A 22583-nucleotide genomic window follows, 5' to 3' on the forward strand; every position below is an offset into this window, starting at 1 on the left:
ATTTGTATAATTTACTGAAGTGTGCCACAGAATCAGAGCTCCATTCTTCACAAACATAACGTTCATTAGGCCCATAGTGTAGCCTGCCTGCAATTATTACTATTTTTTCCTCCTGGACTATTGCAATAAATAAAAGCCGCAAACTGAGAGGGAGGGGATAGAAATCCTGGAAAGTACAGGAGGCAAATAGCAACGAAGGACTGTGGTGTCCACCAAAAAGAAGTAAACTACCTGTTTTCACTCATAATAGAAAAGGGATAAGCAGGCAAAAGAGCATGAAGAAAAATAGAAAAGGTAATAGAGGCTTAGCTTAGCAGGCTTTTTGCCCGTCAGTGAAAACATTATTAAATTAGCTTCGCTGATGGAAGGAATCTCACCAAAACAGAACAGTATGATGACTTGGTGTGAGATTGTAGCAGTATTGATGGCGGGGAGATAAGTGCTACCAAAACTGTGCAGAATAAACACATCAGACTGAGGCGATCATATTTTTCATGTGATGTGATGTGAATTTTAATATAAGCATGGAGGAAAATGAACATCTAAATAGCACAAGATGCCCATGAACAAAGGGGCAAGCTCCCATAGGCTGCAGCTGGAATGGTAAATATCAAGCATTCTTCTTCTTTTTCTTATATTGAAAAGAATTGTGTTCTGTCATGCAAGAAATGCCTTGCTTCCCAAGCACAGATCCAAGCAGAATGTTGTATATTTGCATGATGGAAGCTCGCATATTTTAAGCAGAATCAAGACAAGAGGGATAAGCTGATGAAAGCCAACTCTTCATAAATTCATTTCACATGACAGGAGAGACAGTAGCAGGAAGTAGTTAGGTTGTTAAACCGTGGGCACCCAAATTCAAACGCCCTCCAACACAGCCATGAAGTTCATTGGGCAAATCCTAGGATAATCACTTCCTCTCAGCTTCACCTACCTCACAGGGTTGTTGTCAGGATTCAAATGGGCTGGGAGGGAAGGTGGGATTTACATCTAACAAAATAAAAATGAAATGTCTGTTCCTGGTAAGGCAATTTTCTTTTTCTTTCTTTAGTTAATTGCAATGTTTATAAGCCATAGCTTATATACCATATAAACCTCCATAGCCTCCAACATTTGTCCAGTGAAAATAGGGACACGCTATTCCAACATAAAAAGCATAATAAAACATTAAACATTTTAAAACTTTCCTATACTGTACAGGGCTGCCTTCAGATGTCTTCTAAAGGTTGTGTAGTTACTTATATTCTTGGCTCGGCAGCGTTGCATAACTCTATACCCTCCAATACTTTTCCGTTGAAAAAAGAGACGTCCTAAGGAAAAGAAGGACATTCAGGATCAAAACTGAAACAGGGATGACTTCTGTAAATTCAGAAATGTCCTTGGAAAATACAGGTAGAGACATTTGGAGGGTCTGCTCTACATTCAGAGAGTGCCCAAGCAGTGCATACTTTCCTTTCCCTGCAAAGGTGCGCCCAGGTTATCTGAAGTTGCAGCCTCACCGAGCTAATAACTTGCATTTCTTAGCAAAATATTCTGCCAGTGACCTGTTCTCTGAATACCTGATGCAATGTGACCTGGGAGGAAAAACAGCAGGCAGGCTTGTCCTTGCTTTTCAATCAATTTATCCAGCTTGGGCTTTGCAGTTTCCCCTTCCCTCATGCAAATCTCCCTATCTTTTTTATTATTTCCATAACTCACTGTTTGAGTTATTGGAAATGATTAATATGCACAGGTAGAGGGGGTTGCTCTAGGCAATTATGATCTGTCAAAAGATGATGCCAGGCAGTATTTTAGCATAGTTTCCAAAAGGGAGTGAGAAAATAAAGAACAATTGTCAGGAAATCTGGGTGTTTTATGTGGGTTGTGTGTGTCCCCGCACCCCCGCTGTCTGTAGTTGAAAATGAGGAACCGTAATGTTGGAACTCTGACACTGGGAGGCCTCAATTACCATAAGAACTACTGATGCCTAAGGCTGGCACAGTAATCTAATAAGGTATTAAGAAGAACATGATTTTGACAAATTATATATTCTAGGGGTGTAAATAGGCATCACACTGTGTGCTGCGTTTCGTCTCCCGTGTCCCTGAATGAAAGGGTAAAATTGCCCTTGCTATGGGTCACACTCATCAATTTGCATTCCTTTTCTCAGTGCCGTAAGTTAGCAAAAGTGCTCCGTCTGGAACCATTTTTGGACAGCTGGCAAGCACAGTCTATGGAGATGCCCCCTGCCTGTCTGCTGTAACTCCTGCCCATTTCAAGACAGAATGGGCAGCTAGTTGTACATCATCCAAAAGGATCGGCCTTGGCAGCTTCAGGTATCAACATATAAAGAGCCTGGCAGGGTTCTGAACCGAAAGTCACTCCGTTTAACAAGCCATTTGCTGGAAGCAGCAGGAGGCAGGTTATTTTCTGAGCAGGAAAGGAGGCCGTGAGTTCTTTAGTGCATTATCTCAACTGTTCTGGAGAATCTATTTAGGTTACAGGATGCAAAAGCATGAGAGCTGAGAAACCACTGGCGAAAACACAGATCAACTGTAATAGCAAGTCACTGATTCTAAGCCTCTTCACATGGAAGTTAGTCCTATCAAAGCAAGCATATTAGGAAACACTTTTAGGAAATGCCAACTGGTCACACATTTACAGAGCATCTTAGCATCAAAATAGATATTGTTACAAAAATTGGGCACCGCCCCCAAACACTGCCGAGCTAAGGCAAGATTCCATGGGGGTTCCAGGCATTCACCCAAAGTCTGTGTTCCTTTGAGAATCAAGGTATAGTGGAGGCTGTTATAGCTTTACGAAATGTGATCAATTCACATATTTACACCTGACTTTGGGTGAAAGGAGTCCAGATCTTACGGCGTGGTCATCTCAAGAGGGGGTTGTTTCCCACAGCAGTGCAGCCCTGGAGTCCAAGTCATCTTTCCCAGCCTGCCTTCAGCCAGCCTACCCAAGATGGATCTCTGTCTTTGAGAACTCTCTTCCCATCATATCTCTCTCTCTCTCTCTCTCTCTCTCTCTCTCTCTCTCTCTCTCTCTCTCTCTCTCGTATACACACACACACACACACACACAAAACTTGGCAACCTTCTGTCTGCCCAGGTCAAAGGATGAAGGATTCCTCTTAGATGGGCAATCAACACCTTTTGTCATGTTAACACCTCTTTCCCAGGTGAGGCTCTGGCTTGGAAAGGAACCCTAGCCTGTATTTTTCCACTGCCCTGGAATCTTCCCATCAATACTCCAAATATTAACTAGATTCTGACATTCATTGATTTCTTGTGTTTAGCCTCCCTTTCATAACAATATGTTTCATGATTTAACATATCATAGGATGTATGCAAGCAACCATGCATGTTCTTTCTGTTCCGAGTAAGATATCATTTACTCATGTATGTTTTGTTATAAGAGAACTCAGTGCTTCCAGTTTAGCACCTAAGTAAAAATGCTATTCAATTAACAAACACCACCCCCCTTTGGGTTTAACATACTGTGTTAAGGGCTTTCCATATTTACTCAAGCTCCAAAAATGTCACAACACTTACAGCTATAAAGGGCTTAACAAGTACATTATTTAGTTAACGCTTGTATGATATGATACAGAGCCAATGTGGTGTAGTGGTTAAGAGTGGTAGAGGTAATCTGGTGAACCAGGTTCACGTCTCCGCTCCGCCACATGCAGCTGCTGGGTGACCTTGGGCTAGTCACACTTCTCTGAAGTCTCTCAGCCCCACTCACCTCACAGAGTGTTTGTTGTGGGGGAGGAAGGGAAAGGAGAATGTTAGCCACTTTGAGACTCCTTTAGGTAGTGATAAAGCAGGATATCAAATCCAAAACAGTACTTCTTCTCTTCTATCCTGTGGTTAGTTCCAGTTTCACCACTACCTTGCGTCTGGATGACGGTCAATAGCAAAGTGAGTGACCCAAGTCCAGGTTTCGTATGTTCACTAGGATCGACATATAGACAATCCCTGTGAAGTGGGATCAATTGGAAAATTGGAGCCCTGGGAAGAGGAATAAAGATCTTCTAACAACTCTCAGCACCCTTAACAAACTACAGCTCCCAGAATTATTTGGGAATAGCCATGATGGCTCAGAGTGGTATCATAGTGCTTTAAATGTGTGGCATGAATGTGGCCTCCACCACTTATTGAAAGGACCAATACATCTGCCCTTTGTTTCCTACTCTCTCTTCCATTTCCCTGCCTTTATTTTCTCTTTTTGTTCCCTGTAGACATGACTGTCCTATGGGCATTTCCTAATTCTTCTTATGGGCTTCATTCCAAGTCTGATCTCCACTGGATAAGCATGATCAGTTGCTGCAGTTAATGATACATGTAAATTACCATTAGCAGCTTTTAGAGTTGACGCTTGGGTGAGAACAACAGGGACCTCTCTGTTGAGCCACTCAGAATGCTACAAAGCATGTCCCCTGCATGCATTTTGAGTTTGAAATACATTCTTCAACAAGAGAAATCAGAAGCTTTATATGAAAAAAATGAATTCTTGTAAACTCCTGCAATGGATCAGGAGATACTAACATGAATGAGCAAGTAGTTCTCTGCAAAGACTAACTTGAACTGTATTCTATGTGCCCTTTATTATTCCTGAAGCTGGTAATACAACAAAACAAACTGACTGATTTCTGTTAGGCATGCATTCAACCTTTTCAGCATAGTGTAAGAAAGAATATGGTGTCTGCGGTCCATGTCAAAGATGTAGAATCAGCATGAAATGAGCACCAGCCCAGACATCTCTGCTGGTGCATGGAAGCACTGGAAACACTTTCCAAAGGAGGATTTCTGTACTTCTTGCTCAGCTTCCATGTAGACATGCAGAGAGAAAATGTTCTTCTGTATTGCTACAAACCTCCATCTTAAAATGCAGTGCTCATTTTCAGACATTTAAAAACATATGGCTATTGCTCTAGCCCACAACCACAGTTAAGATGCATTGAAAGAGCAAGGAATGAGGTAGAATGTTTCTCGAAAGGATTGTTATCCTAGACACAACCATCCTTTCAAATTCGCATTTCCCCCAATGTTTCATTGCAGTTCTCTAACCAAATAATGTGTACAAAAATCTACGAAGGAAGGTTCATAAAAATGCATATATTCGCATGAAAATATCAAACAAAAATGCATCGTATTAGGTAAATTTGCTTTTAAGAAATGGGTATATGAGCCAAAGTTGCTCACAGTGTATATTAGGATAAGTGTGTAGAAAAATGCCAATGACTTTTCCAGAGAATGCTTTTTTAAAAAAATTAAAAATTGCAAACTCATGTAGAACTGGGGTGAATTGAAAAGAGTGGGAAATTGAGAAATTCACAGATTCACAGATTCTCCCATCCCCACCAGTGTGAGTGCATAACAATGAAATAACAGAGCAAGTAGAAGGAAGAAGTATTGGAAAGGAAACAGCATGACTAGACTTGAGGCAGAAAAGCTAGATTCTATCTACTGACGCTATCTACTGTTGATATTCACATGAATATCAACTGCAGTCTGTAGATCCTTTATTTATTTATTTATTTGAGACCATTTCAGTTGCTGCACTGCATGTTTGAAACAGTCCATGAACGTAGTTGAACCGCAAAGCAATTGAGTGTTGGTGTTTATAGGCACAGAAGGTTTTCTCTCAAGGGAAGGATAATATCAAATGATATGTTTTTGGCAAGATGACAACCACCAGCATCTGAAATGATAACATAAGAACAACAACATTAAAAATGACTTGGTACTTGTATGTTCCGTATATTCCAGTATCTCTCTCTCCACCCGCCACACTGTCCCATCTATTAATGCTTCTAGTTTGCTATGGTGTCATGTTTCTCATATGTAGCTTAGAACTACCTATTCCAATGATAAATTATTAACTTTGATACAAGTTAATCCTTTCAATGTCACCTCTTGCTGCATTATTAGAAAATTCTGTCTTGTCAATTTCGAATCCAGGGGGTTGGTGGGGGGAAATAACCATAGATTTTGAGTAAAACTGCCATCAATGCAGAATATCCCAAGAGTAATTTCCATAGGAATAACAAAGTGTTTTTAATCTTCCTATCAATATTAGACTTATTCAACTTATTCTTATCATTTTTATGCATATTCCCTCTTCCTGGGAGAATTTTTCTCCCTCCAATCTAGCTTTTTCATTTGATGGAATTATCATTCCTTCTGCACCTCCCCTGCTGTTTCATATCAGCACTGAATATTTGTTAAGTACAGTCAAATTAATGCATTTTTTAACCTGGCTTATGAAAAATGTTTGCTTATTCAGCAAATGGAGCTAAAGATGTAAATTATGAAATGATAAAGCATAAGGCTGCCACAACTTTAGGCCCCAATTCTGTATGGAGATAACTGCTGCAAACTGCGGCTCAAGAATAAGGAACAATAAAACATGTTTATTACCTGTACAAAACACTCAGCATCACACAAGATGGAAGCCCAGCTGGTTGGTAATTTTTAGAGATCTCTGATTTTTGTTTCAGATGTTCCCAAAACAATGCATTAAAAATCGAGACATTTATAATTTGCTGGTCTGTTTGCTTGAAATGCTGTCCCTGTGACCATTTACACTTCACACTGTCTCTCAGTTCCCCTATTCACACACATAAATGCACACACACAAATACGCTTACTAATCAGAAAAATTATTCACATGCAAGTTCTCTCACATAACACTTGCGCCACTTTTTATCAAATACCCTCTTTCACAATATTTGACAGAAAAAGGAGATCGTTTCCTTTTCTGTTCAATCTTAACAGCACACATTCCCATCTGTAACTAGGCTTTATATACTGAGTTTTTAAAGTTCAGAGCGCCAATCATAAACATTTAATAACACCTTAACTAGAAAGTGTGTCAAAGCACAACAAACTAAAATGGTAGGTCTTATTGGCAATTATGTACAGAGGTTCCAAACACTTGTATTTTCCTTGGCCTGTATTTACAGTGGTTTTCTTTTCTTTTCTTTTGCTGAGTTTATCAGGGGGACAAGAGGGGTATAAATGAGCAAAGTTCATATATGTATTCAGTGCTTTAACTTGATATCTCAGCAACTTCTCTATAGCTATAGGAACTGCTGTACAATATTATTCAAAGATGCCTTTGGCATCTCATTTAGATAGCTAGATAGATGATAGATAGATAGATAGATAGATAGATAGATAGATAGATGATAGATAGATAGATAGATAGATAGATAGATGATAGATAGATAATCTGGTTGTAGATAATCTGCCCCTGAAAATCATCAGAACTCCCATTTCCAGGGTAAAGCAACCCCATCTGTTTTTACTGTGCCACATGCCATAGCTGGTTAATTTTATATGCCAAGTTTAGGACTTCAAAAACATTAGCTGGATCGAACAAAAAGATAGTTGAAACTATGAGCTCCATTAGGGACCTAGCTGGAGGCTTCATGTATACCTCCATGCCAGAAACCAAGCTCCCATGTAGCTGTCCTGTTGCTGCCTCAGACAGTTTGTGTGACATCTCCATCCTCTAAAGTTCCAAGATGAACAGATGGATATAAATCTCATAAACTCTTGTTGAGGCTAAAATTTAAAATATGCACCAAAAATGATAAACAAGCAAGCCATCTCCTTTGTATGCAAGTATATAAAGATGGATATTGTGATGATTTCCACAAATGGGGGACACACACACACGCTTTCTCTCTCTCAGGACTCCAACACCCATAAATATCCAGCTATTTTCTCTGAATGTGTGAAAGGAACGGTGTTTCTCCTTCACTGTTTTATTGTTTTAAACACAGAAAGCTAAAACGCTGCTACGGTTGTCATGCCGTGGTGACAATGCTTTATCAAGAGCAACTGAAAGGCAGAGCTGTTTGCATGTCAGTAAAGGATGCTGCGTGATTACAGCTGGCATGGTTGTAAATACTGCCAATAGACGTTTGCCCTAAGTTCGCATATGTAATGGAGCAGCATCATAGTTCATGAGGCCAGAGGAGAGACCTGAGAATGAATGCTCATAATACAGTTCTTGAGGCTAAGCATTAGTTTAGCTTTGTAATAGGCAGCTAGCTACGTTATACTGAGCCAGATCAGGAATTCATCTAGTTTAGTACTGTCTACGCTGATTGACAGCTGCTCTCTCTGGGTCTTTCCCAGCCCTGCTACTTTTAACGTGAAATGCCTGGAATTGCACAAAGTGTGTACTCTATTACTGAGCTGCGGCCCTCCTTCTAAAAAGAAGATGCAAAGACTATCGTACTCCTCCAAATGCCAGCCCTGAACCATAGAAAGAACTCAGGTTTCAGAGGTGTTAGTTACCATAGGTCTTCCCTCTGCTGATCGTAGGCTGGCAATGCTACCTTCAGTATAGGGCCAGGTGGTGATATTTCAGGTGGAGGGGATCAAAAGTGATTTAAGAATTACAGCAATTCTTTTCAGATGATTGTGCTTGGATAAATTCTGGATTTTAAAAGCAAGCACCGTATTGATTTGTTGCAGATTATTTATTAATACTTCATAATACCTGCATTTCCCCCCTTTTTCATCTATGAGCAAAAATGACTTGAAACCCATGAAGCTCACTTGGGCTATGTTCACATTCGTGGCTTAAAACTAGAGCAAGGTCATTTCCCCCTGCTGTGTTCAAGTGCCATTTACACACCAAAGAGGAGGCAAGGATTACCTAATTTGTTTTCTCTGTGCCTGCAAGCCACTTGTGTGGCGAGGCCCCGGGCCCCGTGGTTCCCTTAGATAATAAACACATGGACATGAATGTTTAGGTTCATGGAATAAAATAGGCCATAACTTTATTGGTTATAGATGTGAGCAGTTTGGCTTAGGCATTGGGTGAAACTGGACTATATCCTGACTCCTGTCCGTCTGCAGGGAGTCTCATAAGGGTAACCCACCGGTAGGGGGAGCCCTATGATATACATCAAATTGGGGCACCCCCAGGGTCCCTGATAGGGTCGTGGCATGGCCCTAGCCCATGCCCAGGCTTTGGACAGAATCCACACCCCTGGGTCCCTTTAACGGGATACCCTTAACGAGGGGGGGGGGTGCAGGCGGAGGCAACAACCTCTCCTCCCATAAACAAGGCTTACCCAGTGCCTAACCTTACAAAGTTGTGACGATTGCTACAAGGTAGGTGAAAACCAAATAGCTGGTGCCAATTTGCCAAGTGGAAAAATTCCTACCTGGACCCAGCAATATGGCGGCCGACATTAGTCCATAGCAAGGCCTTTGTCAAGCAAGGCCTAAAAAGAGGGCGGGTGGGCTGGAAGATCCAGTGCGGAGGCGGAAGAAGAAGAAGAAGAAGCAGGAGGAGGAGGAGGAGGAGGAGGAGGAGGAGGAGGAGGAGGAGGAGTTTGAATTTGATATCCCACTTTATCACTAACCTAAGGAGTCTCAAAGCGGCTAACAATCTCCTTTCCCTTCCTCCCCCACAACAAACACTCTGTGAGGTGAGTGGGGCTGAGAGACTTCAGAGAAGTGTGACTGGCCCAAGGTCACCCAGCAGCCGCATGTGGAGGAGCGGAGACGCGAACCCGGTTCCCCAGATTATGAATCTACCGCTCTTAACCACTACACCACACTGGTCGCCCCCCAGCCGCGCTACCATTTAAACAGCATTATTATTATTATTATTATTATTATTATTATCATCATCCTGGAGTTTTGATGCAGTAAAAAAAAAGTAAAATGCTACATGGGGACATAGGAGCAGTGTTTCACCAATACAGCAGCATAAAAACGATTAAAAATTAAGCAATAAAAAAGACAAGGTAATAAATCATTACAAATGTAAAACGTAGGATGTGTCCATCTACATTATCAAAACCTTTTCTTAATGTTAAAAACCATGACTGTAGATCCACCAATTAACTACTACAAGAAATGGCCCTTCATGACTTTTTAAAATTAAAACATGCAACAGTCAATCTATACCCTTCATCCATACAGATAATTAGGGTGTCAATATTTTGGGTGTTATACAGATACCAGGGAGATAATTTATATATACAGTAGAATGCTGCCTCATCCTTTGTCTTATTCAACAAACAAAAGTAAAAAGTATGGCTTCCTTAAATTAGTCCCACCCCTCTCTTCAGAGTATGCTTTTTCACATTCTAGACCTCCTGCACATAATACTTCTCTTCACTGTCAGTTTCAGGCCTTTCTCCTTTCTCAACCTGTGACCACCATCACAGGATATTTGTGTCACCTGCTTGGCTTCAGCTGAGTTGAAATACAAAATAGAGAGTAAGAAACTTAAAGCTGAGATGACACAAAGGCAGAGCAGAGAATGTACTGAGGTAAATGTGAAGCATAATTGATTTAATTCACACAGAAATGAAAATGTATGTTTATTAATGAAGGTTTAAAATGTGAATGCCTAAATATTTATTGGTGAAAAGGTTTAACATGGAGCTTTTCTATGGGGCTATATTAAAGCAAAGGAGAGCACTCTGAGCTCTTGCTGAGATAATGATTAATTTACTGATTGTTGTTCTCTGGTAACATGTGAGTGTTGTAACCTTAGATGATGAAGGTATTGGGTTGCAAGTATATATTTTGAAGGGAGTTGCCATTGAGTCTTTGTCTCCCAAACTTCATGGACTGAAGATATAAATGAAGCTCTCCTGAAGGGAGGGTAAGGCAATAAAGGCTGGAATGTAAGCTGTGGAGAGAGAGCTTTGCTTATAGGTCTGTTTGGATTATTTCATATTTTCTAAGATGCTGAGCCTGTGCTGGACAGCACAAGACATAGTATGGATATTTTTGATGCACATTAGCTGTTTTAATTCTGTGAGAAAGTTAGTTCAGCCAGTAAAAGTTTGAATAATATTTTTAAGGGTCTGGACAATTCTTCAGTTGCAAAAGGAGTCAGTTTCCATGCATGGTGCAATATTAATAACAGTAAATGCATATGGGAACTTCAAGATAACTTGAACCTGTCCAAGTACAGTGAACTCACCTAGCAAGGAGAAATATGCTAATGTGAGAGAAGCTGAAAGCTTCTGTGTGCATTCTAAAAAAAGAAGAAAGTTTCTTTCTTTCTGATTTCACAAGTCTATGGACAAAAATGGGTCAAAGGACTGCCTTACACAAAATACATTGCCCTGTGAACCTTACATTGAAGGCTGGTGTCTCAAGTACATTTAAAAATATATGCAGTCAGTGGCACAATGCTAGTCCCAGCTAATTCTTTTGTGATATCTGTAAAGGCAGTGTTGAGGGGGTCAGATATGATTTTCTAGACGTCTGATTTTATATGGAGATGACTATCATCATACATCCCCTTTTGTATTTCTTTATCTGCCCTGTCCAGTTATGATGTGATGGCTGGATGAATAAGATGTCATTGATTTCTTGCTAATCTCACTTGCTCCTCAAAATTGTATCACTTCCATTTTGACATTTCTTCAGAGTATGCACACATTCTGTGCTTCTTCAATTCACTACTACATATTACTATCCTTTTGGTAGCTTTGCTAATACTTTCCTGTCCTGTGATGATCATTTATCATGTTTATTTACCGGCTTTTAAATTCCAAGGGAGTTGGTTTTATGCAGTTTTTAATTTACACATGTGGCTCTGTATTAGCATGTTTGCCTGTTTTAATTGCCAGACATTCTTAGCCAATATCAGCCACAAGCAGCATGGTCAGTGGTCAGGATTTATGGGAGTTCAGTAGTATCACACTGGGTATCCATGATCTTGGCTAATATAGAAAAGTGGTCAACAATTTATACAATTGCAGTGGATAAAGTGGCTGCCACAGCAGGATTAGGGATTTGGCAAGATGTCTTAGAAGCCTTGCTGAGTACATTGTGATTTGCTCAAGCCAGACATCAACTGTGTTTGTTCTAGTCAGTGCTTCAACATACAGTGGTGCCCCGCAAGACGAATGCCTTGCAAGACGAAAAACTCGCTAGACGAAAGGGTTTTGCGTTTTTTGAGCCGCTTTGCAAGACGAATTTCCCTATGGGCTTGCTTCGCAAGACGAAAAACGGAAATGTCTTGCAAGATTGTTTCCTTTTTCTTAACACCGTTAATACAGTTGCGACTTGACTTCGACGAGCAACTCATAGAACGCGGTGTGGTAGCCTTTTTTGAGGTTTTTGAAGACTTTGTTGATTTTTGAAGCTTTTCCAAAACTTCTTTTGCAGCCATTTGGTAAGTTAAACTTTTAAAACTTTTTTTGGGGGGGGTTGGATTTTGGGTTGGGGTGTTTGGAATTCAAGGACTTGGTGTTGGGGAGGGGTTTGCAAGAATCTGGAAGCTTGTGTGTGTTTTTTTCTGCATTTTTATGATTTTCTGTGACCATTGGGCCACTGTGCTGTTTTTTTTAAAAAATTCTGGATTTGAATTTCTGTGTGGTGGGTGGCTGGGGGAACAGTTGAGGAGGGGGTTCTTCAGCAAGAAGCAAAGAGTGGAAGAGGAACCTTCTTCGAGTTGTCCCCCAGAGTCTTAGAAAATGTACTGTACACTTTGTTGATTTTTAAATATTTTTCTGTCATGTTTAGAAACTTAATTTATTGTTCCTTCAATTTTTGAAATGCTCTTTACAGTATGTGTGACTTTAAAGAGCACTTAATAAACTCTTGTTGTACCAAATTTGGCTTTGTTTGGACTTTTTTGACCATAGGAACGCATTAATTGAATTTCAATGCATTCCTATGGGATTTCGTGCTTCGCAAGACGAAAAATTCGCTAGACAAAAAAACTCGCGGAACGAATTAATTTCGTCTTGCGAGGCACCACTGTATGTCCAAAAGAGTAGGTATACATCGTCTTGCTTAGTCACATCTGAATGTTTTCATGTTTTATGCCTGTGGTGCATAGAGACTTTTCAAGGCCTGACTCAAAGTAAGTAAAGGTAAAGGGACCCCTGACTGTTAGGTCCAGTCGTGGCCGACTCTGGGGTTGTGGCACTCATCTCTCCTTATTGGCCGAGGGAGCCGACGTACAGCTTCCGGGACATGTGGCCAGCATGACTAAGCCGCTTCTGGTGAACCAGAGCAGCGCACAGAAACATCTTTTACCTTCCTGCTGGAGCAGTACCTATTTATCTACTTGCACTTTGACGTGCTTTCGATCTGCTAGGTTGGCAGGAGCTGGGACCAAGCAACGGGAGCTCACCCCGTCGCAGGGATTCAAACCGCCGGCCTTCTGATCGGCAAGTCCTAGGCTCTGTGGTTTAACCCACAGCGCCACCCGCGTCCTTTCCTGGAGTAGCACATTCCAAATGAGAAATCTTTGTCAGAGGTGCCAAAGTTTTCTCCTGTCAGCAAAGGATGGGACAAGTGTTGGAAACTTAACAGCAGGGATGCAAAACCTCTATGTTCATTTTTTTATCATATTATGTTCCTGATCAGTTTCCCCCAGTAAAGTATTGTCAGTTTCCTATCTCTCTGGCCTCCATCTGTATTATTCAAATGACTCTGCTAACAAGTTCATTTTAACTTGAAAAAGGGGGATGGTTTTTGTCCCAGGAGCTGATCCTTTAGGGCCAAATACCTGGAAAGCATCTTTTTCCGAACAGGGATGAAGATGCTGTGATGATGCCACAAGCTGGGGGAGGGTGTTTTTGGCTCCAGAGAGAGCAGGCAGTGCTGTCATTGCTACATCAGTTTCAAGAGAAAGGACAAAGGACGTTGTTATGTTTCTGCATAACAGGATGCCAGCCTGTGTGACATGGGCTATTTCTGAACAGATTTTGATGCGACCCCTTTTCAGATTATTGAGCATGTGGCATTTCTAAAAATGTTCAGCTAGGTTGTAAAAATGAAAATAATAGCAGTCAAGGTGTGGTGGCCATTTTGGCATTTCCTAGAGGAACATAGAACCCAAATAAACATAGCTCAGATAAACTAAGCACGTTAAAAAAACAAAGCATACTAATTCTGCTTGTGGTGTTTGTCTGTCAAAAATTCTACACTGCCAATATTGAGGAAAAACGCTGTCTATTTATTTATTTGTCACCTGATAGCTTCTAGGCAACTTACATTCAGGGTAAAAAAGTTAAAAACATAATGTCCATCAATAATGAACAAGGAAAAAACAACAAGCCCAGAATATCAAATGATAATTAAAAACTACCACGATGGGAGAAAACACACCTATTTGAGTTTTTAATGAACCACTTGCTAAGCATTCAAGACTCTTCAGAACAAAGTGGGGTGGGGGGAGGAAAGCTGGAACCCAGATAGGATGGCAAGAAGGCAACCAAACCAAGTGACAGATCGCAATCCCAGTGAATCAAACAATATGTAAATGGAGATAATCAAGAAGGATAACAGGAATGTGCGATCAAAGCAAAACACTCCCACCTATGCTCTTATACGAGTACATTAGCGCCAGGCAACTGCAATAAAAGAGCCCAACAAATGTAACTTAGAATCAAAGAATATGACACCAAAGGAAAGCATGCATAATGAAGTCAGAAATCATCTTGAAGTACAATGACTAAGGCACCAGTAATTACAAATTTCCAAAATCCAAGGACTTATTAAAATATATTGAGATAAACAATAAACAATATTTTATTAAGCACATTTAATAACACACATTTGGGTTCGTAGCAAGCACAGGACAAGTATAATTTAGTTAGCTCTGAAATAACATGGAGGGTTACATTTAGCATGAACCATATATGTATGTTACAAACAATAAACCACTAAAACCATCTGAGCTCTTCTGATTACCAAACAATGACAAAAAGGGCTACCTTTCTAGTAATATACTCGTCCTCTCCCTTCATACGCAATTATAACACCCATCCATTTACCAAGTACAGTAAATGCGTGAGAAGTAGAAGCATAGAAACTTTCTTAACTCCACCTTAATATTTACAATAAAACACATCCTGACAAAGAGATTCTTTTCATCCTTCATCACAAGGGCACATTCTTCCAATGAGTCCAGATAGATCAGGCCTCCATTGATGCTCCTGGCAGAGAATTGCAGCATGCCAGCCTAAAACCTTGGTTGATGCTCAAAGCAGCTGCCTAGTAAAACAAAGCACGGAGTGCCATAACTGGTCTCTGGGTTTTTCTACTTCCCCAGCCCCAAAACCAATGAAGTAGAGCTGGACTAGGAAACTTGATGGGCTAAGAAGATGCACAAACAGACACAACAAAAAGTATCTTCAGGTACCCTAAAAGGTAACAGACATCAAAGAAAGGAACCAGTGGAGTTGTTGGACTGTAAGGAATATGCAGTCACAAAATTAAAAGATGCCTGCTTCTTGGGAGAAAAGTGATGACAAACGTAGACAGCACCTTAAAAAGTAGAGACATCACCTTTCTGACAAAGGTCCGTATAGTTAAAGCTATGGTTTTCCCAGTAGTGATGTATGGAAGTGAGAGCGGGACCATAAAGAAGGCTGATGGCTGAAGAATTGGTGCTTTTGAATTATGGTGCTGGAGGAGACTCTTGAGAGTCCCATGGACTGCAAGAAGATCATTTTTTTAAAAAATAATATTTATTACTTTTTTAACATTTCCAACACAACACTACAAACAAAAAAAGAAAAAAGAAAAAACAGAAAAAACAATGCAAATACAATACAAAAACGCTACATGGACTAACAAAACAAACAAAAACAAGCAAAAACAATTTAAAAACACCTCAAACATTTTCAATATCTTATATTTCATTCACTTATTTCCAGCGACCTCCTCCCACCTCCCTTTTTGTATTCCACTTCTATTATTTGTTTCAGCAATTCCTTTCCATCTTACTGTGTTTTCTGTTCTATAATTATCTTAACACATTCTTGCCATACTTTTCCTTTAATTTTCTATTAATCTATTTATACTTAATTCCTTATGACATTTCTGCTGAAGCCATATAATTTCATTCCAACATTTTTCTAACATTCCTTAATTTTACAATATTTCTATAAATAGTCTTTAAACTTTTTCCAATCTTCTTCCACCGACTCTTCACCTTGGTCTCAGATCTTGCCAGTCATTTCTGCCAATTCCATATAGTCCATCAACTTCATCTGCCATTGTCCAACGCTTCAGTGTTTTCAAAAAGCAACCATTCTCTCAACCAGCAAAAAGCAGATGGTTCACAGCAAAGTTTACAGGTCTGGCAGGGCAGGTCCACCTCCTTCTTTGGCATCCATCAATACCTTAAATTTTACTCGAGGCTTCCGGCCCTGCCAAACAACTCTAGGAGCATCCCTCTGCCACCTCCTGAAACCCTCCATCCCATCCAAAGCTTGCAATGTTTGAAACAAAAGCAACATCCCCAGCAACACAGCAGCCCTCATCCCCACCACAATAACTCAGCCCAACAGTAACAACTTCTAATTTGTCCATATTTCCAAATCCCCCTTCTCTTCAAGGACTGCAAGAAGATCAAACCTATCCATTCTGAAGGAAATCAGCCCTGAGTGTTCACTGGAAGGACAGATCCTGAAGCTGAGGCTCCAATGCTTTTACCACCTCATGAGAAGAGAAGACTCCCTGGATAAGACCCTGATGTTGGGAAAGATTGAGGGTGCAAGGAGAAGGGGACGACAGAGGACGAGATGGTTGGACAGTGTTCTTGAAGCGACTAACATGAATTTGACCAAACTGTAGTGGAAGACAGGAGTGCCTGGCATGCTCTGGTCCATGGGGTCATGAAGAGTCGGACACGACTAAAAACTAAACAACAACAACACAGGAATATGGAGGGTGGAAAATATCAGCAGAGTATATTTAAGATAGGATCTAGTTAATAGGATGTGGAAATGCAATGGTTGAACTGGAAAGTCCCAGTGGAAAAAAAAATAGATCTCTGGTACTCTTGCTGTGATTCCTTTAAGGAGGCTTTCATGGGAGGCCTTGGATGAAATGTGCTGTGGGAAGGCTTACTAATGTATAGCACACCAATGTAATTTATTAACTAACAGTGGATGCTTACAGTAAATCAATTAGCAGTGAATGGGAAACTGACACCTTTGCTTAAAACCACAGTGAGAGTGAGAAATGGATGTAATTTGGCACCTGACCCATCTCTCCTTAGAAGCAGTAATGACAAAGGCATTAGAGGCAATGAATGCTGAAGTTAATAGAAGTCAGTGGTTTGTAATTTAAGCCATGCAGATGATATAGGATTAATGGTGAAGCCTAGTCTACAGCTGCAAGACCTTCACAAGTAAGCGCAAACTATAAATTTGGACTCAGAATAAATATATAAAGCTGACTAACCAGGCTCTGGGACATGGATGGCGCTGTGGGTTAAACCACAGAGCCTAGGGCTTGCTGATCAGAAGGTCGGCGGTTCGAATCCCCGTGACAGGGTGAGCTCCCGTTGCTCGGTCCCTGCTCCTGCCCACCTAGCAGTTCAAAAGCACGTCTAAGCGCAAGTAGATAAATAGGTACTGCTCCGGCGGGAAGGTAAACGGCATTTCTGTGCGCTGCTCTGGTTCGCCAGAAGCGGCTTAGTCATGCTGGCCACATGACGCCGGCTCCCTCGGCCAATAAAGCGAGATAAGCGCCGCAACCCCAGAGTCGGTCACAACTGGACCTAATGGTCAGGGGCCCCTTTACCTTTACCTTAACCAGATTCTGCCTATGGATACTCCTCAGTAGCTGGCAGAATAGCTCAGTGGTAGATAGAGCATTGCATGCAGAAGACCATCTCCTCAGATAGGGTTGGGAATGCCTCCTGTGCAAAACCCTGGAGACCTGATGTCGATCAGTGTAGACAAAACTAGCTGGCTTGACCAGTGGTCTGACATAGTACAGTATAAGTATTCCAAATAGAAAACACCGTATTGCGCACCCTCCAACATTCCTCAGATGAAAATAAGGACATTCTATTCTACATCACTATCCTGGTCAAGGAACCACACAAAACTGCAGTATTTTAAGCTTAGAACATTTTGAATTTATGTATTGCATATAGGGAAGCCTAGGGGGAAAAGAAAACCCCAAATCAATAAATATAACTAACTTTCTCTCTGTGTGTGTGTGTCTGGAGACTATGTGGCGCCTATATGATTTTCAATAGTAAATAAATATTGCAAAATCACAAAAATGAGGACTACCTATCCAGGCATTTGGATAGATAACTGTTTTTCGCACCACACTTCCATCCATTCCTTTGCTTTTGCTGGCCAAAAAATGATGTGAGCTACTTTTATTTGTTTATTGTTGTTGTTGTTGTTATGTAGAAATGTAATAAATGCAAAATTGGGGAACAGAGCTATGTGAATTGCAAATTGAAGATTTAAGAGTGAGCAGGATTATTCTTAATCATTGCCAGTAGAACTCCTAGTGTTGCTGGACCCTGAAAGGCCAAGATTTGTAAAAAAACTATTATTATTAAATAATTTTTTATTAAGCAAACTGGTGTATGAACTGGGCTGCCTCACTCAGTGCTTCTCCTGCAATACAATATTTAAACTAGAAAAGAAAAGACAAAGCAGGAGGAGGTGGTGGAATAGAGAGCAAACAAATAGCAATGTGAAATTCTGCACATATTGGCTTTCAGCTGAGACAGACTTGTAAATCTCCTTCTGACATACCTGGAATCGTTGCCATATGAACTGGAGTCTGGGATGCAGCTGTGGCAATGTGTAGGCTCTGTACCAGATGGGGACTTGGCTAAGGGCTTTATATCTCGCCACCACTTGGCAAGTACACTTGCATCTCTGAGGTCACCATGCCCAAACCATTGATTCTGGAGAAGTGCTGGAACAGTCTCATGGACATCAGAGGAGCTTTGAAACAATTCCAAATTGTTATGCTTTCCGAAGTATAAAGTCTTAAAAAAAAAAAAGTACTAAGAGTGAAATAAAGCATGTCGTATGAAAAGGCACATTTTCTGCACTGCTGAATGTCACATTCCTGTGTAGATTTTATACGGGGTCTCTTGGACAATGGCCATAGAAAGCCAGAAGATGGAAATAGACTATCATCTTACCTGCACACAACACGGAGCAATATTCTCCTGACCACTAGGATGAGAGACAGCACCCTGAGATAGTTGGCTGTTGATTGGCTTATACAATTGGCTTACCGAGGAATTGTCCTAACATATGGTAAATTTAAGTTACCACTTAGCAAATGGTAGTCTGCATCCTGCCAGGAAGTCAATAAAGGATGGCTTAATCCCAGTGATTCTTGATATAAATGAGGTATCTGATATTTGAACCTTTAAAATACTGCATTAAAAGAAATTTCCTGGTTTCTTGAGTTCTCTGGAGTAAAGTTTTTTTTTTAATGGCCTTGATAATATTTCCACATATCATTGTATCATAGTTATTTATTTGAACATGGCTTTCATTCACACAGTATGATTTATGATGCAAAAAATGTAGTTTACAGTGGTTCTCCAGTACATGGATTTCAGTGGTTCTGCCATCATCCCTGGCCATTGACTGATGAGAATTGGGGTCCAACATCTGCAAAACCTCGGGTTCCTCACCCTACTTTGCACGCAGTGCACTCCATTGAAGTTAATGGGGTTACACAGTGTATAGAATTGTGTTGTTAATTCACTGAATACTCAGTCCAGTGCCTCAGGCAAAATTCAACTGTTACTTTAATTCATTTTTTATCATTTAAAATAATAATAATTCTTGAAACTAGATGTGGTATAGTTTTACAGTTTAATCATTTTATTACTTGCAAAAGGGATTTTAAAAGCAATTCAATCCAAAATGGAATACATTTGACTGAAAAGAAAAACAGAGCCAGATGAATAACTGAAACCCTCTATAAAGGAAATTAGGGGCTGTTACTGATAACTGGATGAGATTTATAAGCTGGGAGGAAACTATCAGGAGGGGGAGAAAGATAAATAATCCTCAGGTGGAACCATTAAGTAAAGATCAATTGTGACAATTGCAGACCAGCTTCCCAAAGCCTTGGCGCTATATTGCCTTTCTCCATATTAATTAAAGATAGTCAACAATTACAGCATTCAGTTGTTTGAAAAGAATCTTTATACTTCCATTTCTGCAAATACGGCTGCTCTGAATTATATTACATTTGGGGTTTTCTTTCTTTCTTGCCCCCCCCTTAAACATCAGTTACATTGGGAACTTTCTTTGCACAAAATCAGGCGGCTCCCTCTGATTCTGAATTGTCTTCTCCACCTCCCCAGGGATACCTGCCATGAACATTGTTCACAAGGGGCTATCTCCAGAGATGCTTTTTTGGTTCAGGCAGCGGCAGAGATGAGAAAGGGATGGGAAACTTTCCACCCTTGAACCTCCTTCTACTCATTTAAGGTAAGACCCAGACCAATGTGATTTGCCTCCTATATTCCCAACCTGTCCTCTTCTCTCTGAAACTGAGAGCCATTCACTTATCTTCAGATCTAAAGCAAAGTTCTTAGATTAGAGCACTCACATGTAAAACAGATTTCATCCCTTTGGTATCTGTGGGAATAAGCCATTTAAAATGCCTTCCCACACGCTGAGTCTCAGGAACACATCTATTGCTGCTGTAAGGTGCATTGCCACAGAAGAGCATTGACATTAGATGCTGAGGAGGTTCTGTTTGCATCAATTAATCTGTTGCCTCATTTACATCTTGGAAGTCATTCAACAAGCAATGAACATGCATGTGAAAACTGGCTCTGAAGGGTCACTGGTTTCAAAGCCTTCAACAGTTTCTGAACATACCATGCCTGCATAGAGAAACGCTGGCCTGATCTTCATATGCCAAAGAGTCTATAAGTCTAGAAATGGGTGCCTATGACTTGCAGTTTTACTACACATGTGTGCGACCCTTTCATATCTTTAGGCTTATGCCAAAAGGTCAAAAGATAGAGCTAGCAGGGCATGCTATGTTGGAGAGGATGCCAGCAGTGCATCCCCTCCACAAGAGGGTTCGGATGCCTGCAGGATCAAAGGGGAGAGGTGGTCATTGAGATGATGTCTGGCTCCAATTCCCAGCAGCCCTAGCTAGCATTGCCAATGGTCAAGGATGATGGGAGTTAACAGTCCAACAGCTTATGAAAGGGAACAGATTCCCCACACATGGTGCATAGAGTTGCTATAATATTCTAATTAGAAGTGGAAATTTTGTATTTTGTGGTCTTGACACAGCAACCAATAGACCCTACCATTTGCTAACAGATCAAGTCTTAGGTTCAAGGTAGAAGAAATTCAGTCTTAGACTATTGTTGCTGCAAAGATTATAGCTAAAGAAGCCAGAGTGTACATCTTTAAAAGCCTCAATAACAGATTTCCAAGTCCTGAAATGCAAAAATGCAACCCTTTTCCTTTCCTGTCTGCCTGTCGTTTTTGGGGTTTTTTTTTGAACAATCAAGTTAAACCTCTTATGAGCTGAAATCCCTTTCATAAAGCATTAGATGTTTGCTCTGAAGTTTGGATTAATGTGATTGTTACCATATTGTGTTTTTTTTAAATCATTTGCATTCTTATTTTTATCCCCAAATGCTTCCTTGCACATTTCAGCATCTCACGTGGATGATATATTTACTATGTTTGGCAGATGTTAAAATGTTTGTTATGGTCCGATGCAGATTAGCAGGTTTCATTTTACTGTCATGTTCCTTTTCTACGTTGGAATACAACAGTTTTTATTTTCCATTACAAGAAAAAGTCAATCATACCAGGAAGAAGTTTCCCCACATCATGCATAAATTTCCATATAGTACTTAGAAATGAATTTTAATGCATATGTTATTTCCATTTCATGTTCCATTTAAGAGCATGGAAACTATAATCACGGAGTTGTCTTGATTAATTTTTACTGAAATACGTATAAATTGTCATAAATACCAATTTGTACTTTGTTGTGCATTCTAATGCATTCCCCCCAGCTCCATTTGCATCAGTAAATATTTCCTGCCTTTAAAAGCCTGTCTTCTGTATAAGTGAAAAAAAGAAATTTCACTCATCCAAGTGCTTTCATGTATTGCCTTCTGCTCTGCTCATGGAAGAAAACAACGGGAGACACTTGCATTCATTATAATAGAGGGCAGTGACTAAACAGCACTGGCTAATAGTTGGATGTTACAGCCTTTCTATGTCCTGCATGTATCCCTCTTAAAATTAAACTTTCTGAAGGCTGAAAAAGTGCTAACCAGGGATGACTGGTGCTCACTGGGACTGGTGGGGTGTAAGCCTGGGAGACCAGCCAAGCCTACCTCACATGAGGATTAAATGAGGAGGGCAAGGAACATGTATGCTAGCTTGACCTCCTTGGAGGAAAAAGGGGAGATCTAAAGGCAGTAAATAAATTAAGCAATGGGGAAATAGTACCTGCCATAGAACATAGTCAGGCACCTGTTTACCTGAATGTTGGCTCTTTGTATGATCACCTTGGCTCAGAAGTCTCCATTTTGCCCAGAAAGAATCTAGAATAGGGGATGCAGAGGTGGTGCCTGTTGGATGTTGTGTGCTACAACTCCCATCATCCCTGACCATTGGTCATGCTGTCAGGGCTGATGGGAGTTCTAGCAAATAAGAACAGAATGCTTGTGTAGTTCCTATGGACTCCTGGTGTTTGAAATGGAAAATGGATCCCTCCATGCTTGTGTGGGAAGCCTTGAATTCACAAATGCATGGTCTCCTCCATCTCCCGAGTCAATATATAGGAGTTAGGTTC

The 22583-nt window shown here is 40.5% G+C and overlaps 1 long non-coding RNA gene across 1 annotated transcript in view; it reads left to right on the plus strand.

Annotated features, from left to right (window-relative positions):
* LOC308486084 overlaps window positions 1-22583 on the plus strand; it is an 80489-nt gene that overhangs the window by 16286 nt on the left and 41620 nt on the right. The window contains exon 3 of the long non-coding RNA XR_013990932.1: window positions 20107-20233. This is a non-coding gene — a long non-coding RNA (uncharacterized lncRNA). The remainder of the gene's footprint in view (window positions 1-20106; window positions 20234-22583) is intronic.

Source organism: Podarcis pityusensis (assembly GCF_964106645.2).
Source record: "Podarcis pityusensis genome assembly, chromosome: 10".
Classification (NCBI taxonomy): Eukaryota; Metazoa; Chordata; class Lepidosauria; order Squamata; family Lacertidae; genus Podarcis; species Podarcis pityusensis.